Consider the following 7,787-nt stretch of genomic DNA (forward strand, 5'->3'; position numbering starts at 1 on the left):
TTTGTTCCATAATCAACATACCTAAATTTCTGTTTTCAAACACAGAAAGACTCACATTCAAGAAAAACAAAAACAATGTTTGTTTGTTTATTTGAATGAAATGGTCAATTACAGGTTGAGTCAATATGCTTGATTAAAACAAACAACTCTTTAAAGAACTTTACTAGGTTCAAATCAACCCCTTGATTTGAGTTCCACTAATCTTTGGCATTGTTCCTTAGACCATATCAATAAGTTAACATTCAAAAGCTCTATTTTGATGGACTTTTGAAAGTTGATTGATCAATTCAAGACAAGCTAGTCTTACTTGTTAAAAGTAACAAAAGATATGAACTATTGTTAGAACGCCTAGACAATAGAGTTCAAAGCTAAAGAAAGATTTTATGACTTTATTATTTCACATGGATTTGAGTGAATATAGGTTTATTTACTCAAATGTGATATAAGTTGAATCTGTTTGGCTAGTTCAAAGATTCAGAAGTATAAAATCCACTTGGCAAGAAATCATAAAGATCTAGGTTAGATCATGTTGATGATTACTTGAGACCAAATATGATCATCAGTGATTGTGTGTTGTAATTTCACAATCTAGTCCATAAGATATGGCATATCGTAGTTGGAATAATCGAAGTCAATTAGTACTTGATTCGATCAATGATGAATCATAAAGGCTTTTCCTATAATTTCTAAAACAAAATGCTCAACTACCACCAAACTAAACCAAATTCGTCAAAGCTATTGAAAAGTAATTTTAGAATAACTTTTCATAAAATATATCTAGAGAGTTGCAAAACTCAGTGGGAGCTTAGTGTTTGTCATTTCGACAAACTAAGGCCCAAGTATAGATATATGTTTCATTATGATTTATTCAAATGAGGCACAAGGGTATTGTTTCTACCACGAATTTTGAGAACATAATGTTTGTTTGCTCGAAATAATGTCCTTTTGGAGATTCGTTTCCAAAATGACAAGTGGGAGAAAATAGACCTCGAAAGTTTTCGAGGCGAACAACAAACATAAACGGACATTCCGGAGGCTTTTCGAAGTGCTTTAGAAAATCCGAACTTATTCTTTAAGGACTTTAGAAGTGGCTTTAGAGAATAGACATCTCTTAGAAGACTTTACAAGTGCTTCAAGGAGAACAGAATATTCAAAGGACTTTCAAGTGGCTATTGATATTCTATTGTTTGATGTTCTATACCCAAGTAGGCATAGAATTCAAGTCACTGAAACTATGAGATTCTTCTATTAGATAGTGAAGAAACATAGAGATCAGGTCAATGAAACTATGAGATTCTTCTATTAAATAGTGAAGAAACCTACAACTTGCAGTCAAACTATTATCATGTAGATTAATGAGTTTATGACTTGTAAGAAAGCTATGACGAAACCTAGATTCCCTAAAATGGTTAGAGGCCATATATAGACTCAAATGTTTTAAATGGTTAGAGGCCATAAAACATACTCAATGTTTTGATGACAAAATTGAAATTTTGTTGATTTGCAAGAATAGTTTCACACCTATTGGTTGCAAGTTTGTTTTAAGGATAAAAACCATCAAACATGGAATTGTGTTCACACACAAAGCTAGATTAGTTGCTAAAGGTTACAAGCAAATTCATGGCATGGATTGTGTTGAAACCTCATGCAAAATCGTAATGCTTAAGTCTATAATTCAAGCAATGATTGCATATTGGTACATATGGCAATTGGATGACAAAACGTATTCCTCAATCAAATGATGGAATACAATATGTACATGGTATGTCATAGAATTTGTGGATCCAAATAAATGCTTGAAAAGAAAGCTAGCTTACGAAATCTAAGTACAGATTTAAGCAAGCAATTGGGAGTTGGAACTGTATTTTAGTGAAGCTAATAAGTATTTTAGTTTCATAAAATGTACATGATTCTTATAGATGTATAAGAAGTTTAGTGGGAGTACATAAAAACTTATTTGGTCCTATGTGTATCACACACATATCTCTCTATTGTGAAATAACATTCAAATGCTAATGACTTAGATTTGAAATTATTCATCAATGATGGACCATGGCGAAACTTAGTACATATTGGGTATTAAGATCTATTTACAAAGATCTTATAATATTGTTTTAGATTAAGTAATGGCATTTACTAAATCAAACACGAAAGTCTCCATTGGAGATATTCGACCCATGTGAATAAATCTAAGTAAAGAATGTTTGAACTATGTATAAGCATTTACTAAGTTAAACATCAAAAAGTCTAAATGAGATTCTTAACCTATATTATATGTCAAAGAATTTAGCTGGATTCAGTATCTACTAGAATTGAATGAGCTAAAGTTACATGAATAGAATTCAATTGGGAATTATTCTGCAAAAGAATTTATCATGTATGATATAATATGAGGATCGCCAAAAACGTATCGTATGACTTTAGGCATGACGAACATATACCAATCTCTATTGATCTAAGTGAAGATCAACTAGATTGAGACCAAGAATACTTATGGTACTTGAAAAGGTACATAGGAATAGTTCTTGATTCAAGGAAATAAAGATACGCTAAATATTGATGCTACACGCATAAACACTGGCAAAGGATCAAGCAAGACCCTTTGGAGTTAACCATTGATAAGGACGAGCTATAGAGCATCGTGTTTTAAAATGGCAACATGGATTGGAGACCATGAGTTGTTGCGTGGGAAATTAAAATAATAATTTCTATGTTCTAAGATATAGTTGGAGAGTCTTCCACATATCTATGAACTGCTTGGATAGGTAAATCCAAACAAAGCATCACTAGCAACCTATACAGTTGAAGTAAAAGTACTTATTGCCTAAGAAGCAATAAAACGGGGTTGTTTGTTTATGTTAAAGAGTTCTTCACTGAACTTGGATGGATCATATGTCTTCTGACTTGATGGTTCTTCATTGCAAGATGCGTAGAACTACTCTTGTAGCTAGAAGGAATAGATCACAAAACAAACACACTCAAAAGATCTTATCATCATATCTCGAAGAACATTCGATGAAAAGATATTAAGATTGGCAAAGCATGATAACTAAACCTATGCAACAAGTGAGAAGCAACACTCACGTTGTAACACTGGAAATCAAGCATAGCTTTGAATTCCATGAACTGTTTTAAAGATGGGTTTGAGGCCCATGGTTGTAAAACATTGGGGTTGAACATTTATCATATATGAAATGTATTTTCATATTCCATTTAATCTTGGTTTAGTATTAAATGATGAGTCCCTTCAACTTGACGATATATTCAAGATAGACTGTCAGGACCAGTCCTGTGACTAAGAAATGTCTATCAAGTGAACTTGAATGTCAAAGGTTGAAAATGGTCCCTAATCGGAGTTTTCTATAAAATTGGACGCATAGAAAACGTTAGACGATTAGAATGCAAGATGACTAGTAGTTCTGTTTCTTGGACTATGTGGACATGGCAATGTCATAATCATTTGCATAGATACTTACTTTGGGAAGACTAGTATCGGACAAGACCTATGAAACTTTACTGTAAGAGATGAAAGTCTGTCATAAGTAAATTTCATTAAATTATTAGACACTAAATCCTCAATACCTGAGTGATTTGAGATTACTTGTTTGAGAACTGGTTGCTTTGACGTTGACCAACCGTCGCACCGTAAAAGGAGGCTATAAAGGCAACGCTCAGGTAATCACCTATCAAACGAAGTCTAATCTCAAGATCGCAAGATTGGGATTGTCCTCCCATAAATCGGGATGAGATGCTTAAAAGTTGTACAAGGCCACTCGGAGAGCTAGAAACTGTGAAATGCATGGCCGTGCTCGGATGAATCATAGGCTATGATTATCTGTTTATTTGATCAGTTGAACTCTGAAACCGAGGAACACCTCTGGACATAATAAGGATGACAACTCTTACCTTATGTTCAAGAGCAAGCATCGAGCGACAAAGGAATTAGGAAATGCACACTTGTCCCTAAGGACAAGTGGGAGACTGAAGGAAATAATGCCCTTGGTCCAAGTATGCATTCTATGTTAAGTCTAATAAATGCGGTTCAGTATTAATTAACAAGTTAATAATTCAGTGAGATCAAGTGAGCTGAATGCCTAGCTAGAGGCCGCTTCAGTTCAAGTGGAATTAATGATATTAATCCACAGCTTACTCTTGACTGAACCCGTAGGGTCACACAAATAGTACGTAAACGGATCAAGTATTTAATGGCATTAAATACTCCATCTATGAATATTCGGAACCGACGGATCTTGGTTTCAGTGGGAGCTAAGATCGTCACAGGCAAGAAATGAATACTCCGGAAACGATGATATTGCCGGAAACGGAAATATGGATCGTATCGGAAATATGAATATTATCCAAAGTCGTAGATGTTGCCGGAAACGGAAACATGGTACGTATCGGAAAATATTATTGGAAATGGAAATATTACCAGAATCGGAAATATTGCCGGAAACGGAAATATTGTCAGAATTGGAAATATTACCGGAATCGGAAAATAATTCCGGAAACGGAAATATTAAATATTTGTTCGAAACGGAAATTAATTCCGGAATCGGAAATATTAAATATTGTTCGTATCGGAAATAAATTCCGGAACTGGAAATTTAGTCGGAAGCGTATCGTACGAATTAGCATCGGACGAGGCCTGCCGGACGAAGGCCCAGCACGAAGCCGGGCCATCGCCCAGCAAGCACGCGCGCCACAAGCCCAGCCAAGGCAGCGCCCAGGCCTACCGCAAGGCAGGCCCAGCGCGCGCCAAGGCCACGGATGCGTGGGCCGCGCTGCGTGGGCTGCTGCTCGCACGCGCATGGGCAGCCCTTGTGGCTGCCGTGTGTGTGTGAGTTTGTGCTCATGCGTGATTCCTAAATCTACAAGAGTCAGTGTATGATTAAATTTCTATTCCTAAATTGGATAAATTAATTAAATAGAATTCATGTAGGATTCTAATTTCAATTAATTCGTATCCTACTAGGATTACGATTCCTTTTCCATAACTCTATAAATAAAGGCCTAGGGGTCATAATTTATACACAAGTTTTAAGTATTCAAAACTAAGATTTTTAAGCAGAAAAATCAGCCAATATTCTTGCCTACCTAACCGAAAATATTAGAACCTTAAGGGCGATTCTAGTTGGTCAATCTTAAGGCGGATCCGGACGTGTTGTGGACTATCTACGGAGGGACGACACTTGGAGTCCTAAAGACTTGTTCTTGTTCGGTTCGGGCGCAGCTAGGGAAGGCACGCAACAAAGAGTATGCATCTAAACTATGCTAAATGATTATGTGTAAATAATATGTTTCCTGGCTTTATGGTTTTTCCGCATGATTTATGAACTGTCATATGAATCATAACCTAACACAATATTTCAGAGGTTCAAATTGGCAAGTTTGTAAACAAAAGTTACTTCCTCATCCATTGATGTCATCGATAATGGATATTTGGTGTTTTCGCATCATCTTTTGGTATAGTGAATTTCTCCTTCACAAAAGTTGAATGTGCGTATTTAGGAATCGTCTTGTTAATGTTATTTTTGGATTGTGTAATTATTCATGGTGGAGGAAGCGGTTGCGAAAAGATGTTTTGTCGTAGGAGGGTGTTGTTGTGTGTGGGGAATTGTGGACAGGTTGGTCTAGCTCAGAGGTGGAGGAGGGTAAGGATGAAGTTGTGTGTGAGTTTAGGTGGAGGATGATTGGGGAGTGGGGGAAGCAATACTTATATTTGTGAGGTGGAGGGTCATGGGCCAAAGTCCATGAAGGTGGGTGCAATATGAAGATTGTTTTAACATATTTGAATTGGACCTATTATAATAAATACGAATGTACCTTACTTTTAATTGTTTATTTTTTGTGCGAATGAGTCAGAAGACATGACAAATTACAGATAATAGAAATCTATGAACTATCGCTCCAATGCCTACCACTAGGCCAAAACGTCGTTGGCACCTTTTTTAATTGTGAAGTAGTTTGTGTCTCGGGTGGTACCCCGTTTGCTACTTTGAATAATTAAAATTTGAGATTTTTCTTTAACCCAATATTTGTGCAAAATAGATGTAGTCCATGAAAGTGAAAAGATTTACGGAGTATTAAATTTGTTAAGTACACAAGTACACTACGTCATTTATCATGCCAAGTAATTTTTTAATTAGATTATATTACAATTCATTTAATTTATTTTCTAATGGAACTAACTCACTAAGTGATTCGAATTAATAAACACCAAATTAGATATACACATGACATTTCTATACTTGATGCTTATGAGACTCACATCATGTTTAATTCATGATCTTCTAATGCTTTAGTTTTTATTTTTATTTTAATTACAATATAGTCCACAATAAATAAAAGGTAACATAAAGATTTAGTTGATTTAGATTTCATTTTAACGTGTATTTATAAATTAATGTGCATTGATAAACAACAATTATTTGTTGGTTAAGATGGTAAGGAGAATTATTCTCCAAACTCGAGGTCTAGTGTTTAAGCCTTAATGTATTGATTTTTAGTTGTCAATTATATGATATAACCTTGGTGGGTGGATGACGTGACGTAACTAAGAGAGTTCCACATGACATATAAACATTTTTAACAACGCCTTTTAATACTCCGTATATTAGTATAGATTGAACTTAAAAGCTTTTTAAAACCTATTTGAACAAACGTACAATAAAGCTACTTTGATTAACCGTGATTATACTTCATGCTCCACATTATCCATCTCCTACGAAGCAAACAGGCTTGATCTGATTTACCTGTAACGTGATTGAGTACAAAAAGATTATTAAAAGCACATGCTCCATGACATTGCTCAAGTGGCATCATGTCATGTTAAGGAAAGACGACACAAGAGACATGACATAACACTTTGCCTTGAAAATTTAATAACAACTCACAAAAAAAAGGAACAATTTGAATAACGTACCGTATCAACTTATTTCTTTTGGGCGTGAGCATCAACTTGATGTTTACTCGTTGAAACGCCTTCACCAGAAAGTAGTCTAGTAAAAATCGAGAGAATATATCCTTAAACAACAATCACGAATTCACAATCTTATTTTCTTGCACATTTTTTTATTTTTATAACTAGATTTTAGCCCGTGCGATGCACGAATTCTATTAAATTGTTATGTTTAAATAAAAATCCTATGTATATACCACTTTTATATATGAGATTAGATTAGTTTTTGATTTTGCATTGAATTTCATTTTAGATTTTTTTTTTATTATGAGAGTGTTTGTTTTTGGATGAAATTGTATATGCGTAATATTAATAATTAATTAAAAAAAAATATCTACGTGACACTTAATCATTTTTTTACGTGGCACTGGACTTTTTTAATTCAAAATTAATTTTGAAATCTTATTTTCATTGGTCGAAACCATTAGATTTTTGTACGTGGCGCTCTAATATTGGATTAATGTTAGATTTTAAATTGAATTTTATTTATTTTATTTTAGATTATTGTTTGATTTTGGATGAATTTTATTTTAGATTTATTTTTTAATTATTAGAGTGTTTGATTTTAGACGGAGTTGTATATATTAGTAATTAATTAATTAATTAAAATATCTACGTGGCACCTAATTAATTATCTACGTGGAAATCGATTATTTTTTAATTATTAGAGTGTTTGATTTTCGATGGAGTTGTATATATTAGTAATTAATTAATTAAAATATCTACGTGGCACCTAATTAATTATCTACGTGTCACTTGATTTTTTAATTCAAAAAGAAATTAGAAATCTTATTTTTCATTGGCCGAAACCATTAGTAATCCTAGG

Source organism: Spinacia oleracea, chromosome 6 (genome assembly GCF_020520425.1).
Source record: "Spinacia oleracea cultivar Varoflay chromosome 6, BTI_SOV_V1, whole genome shotgun sequence".
NCBI classification, from domain to species: Eukaryota; Viridiplantae; Streptophyta; class Magnoliopsida; order Caryophyllales; family Amaranthaceae; genus Spinacia; species Spinacia oleracea.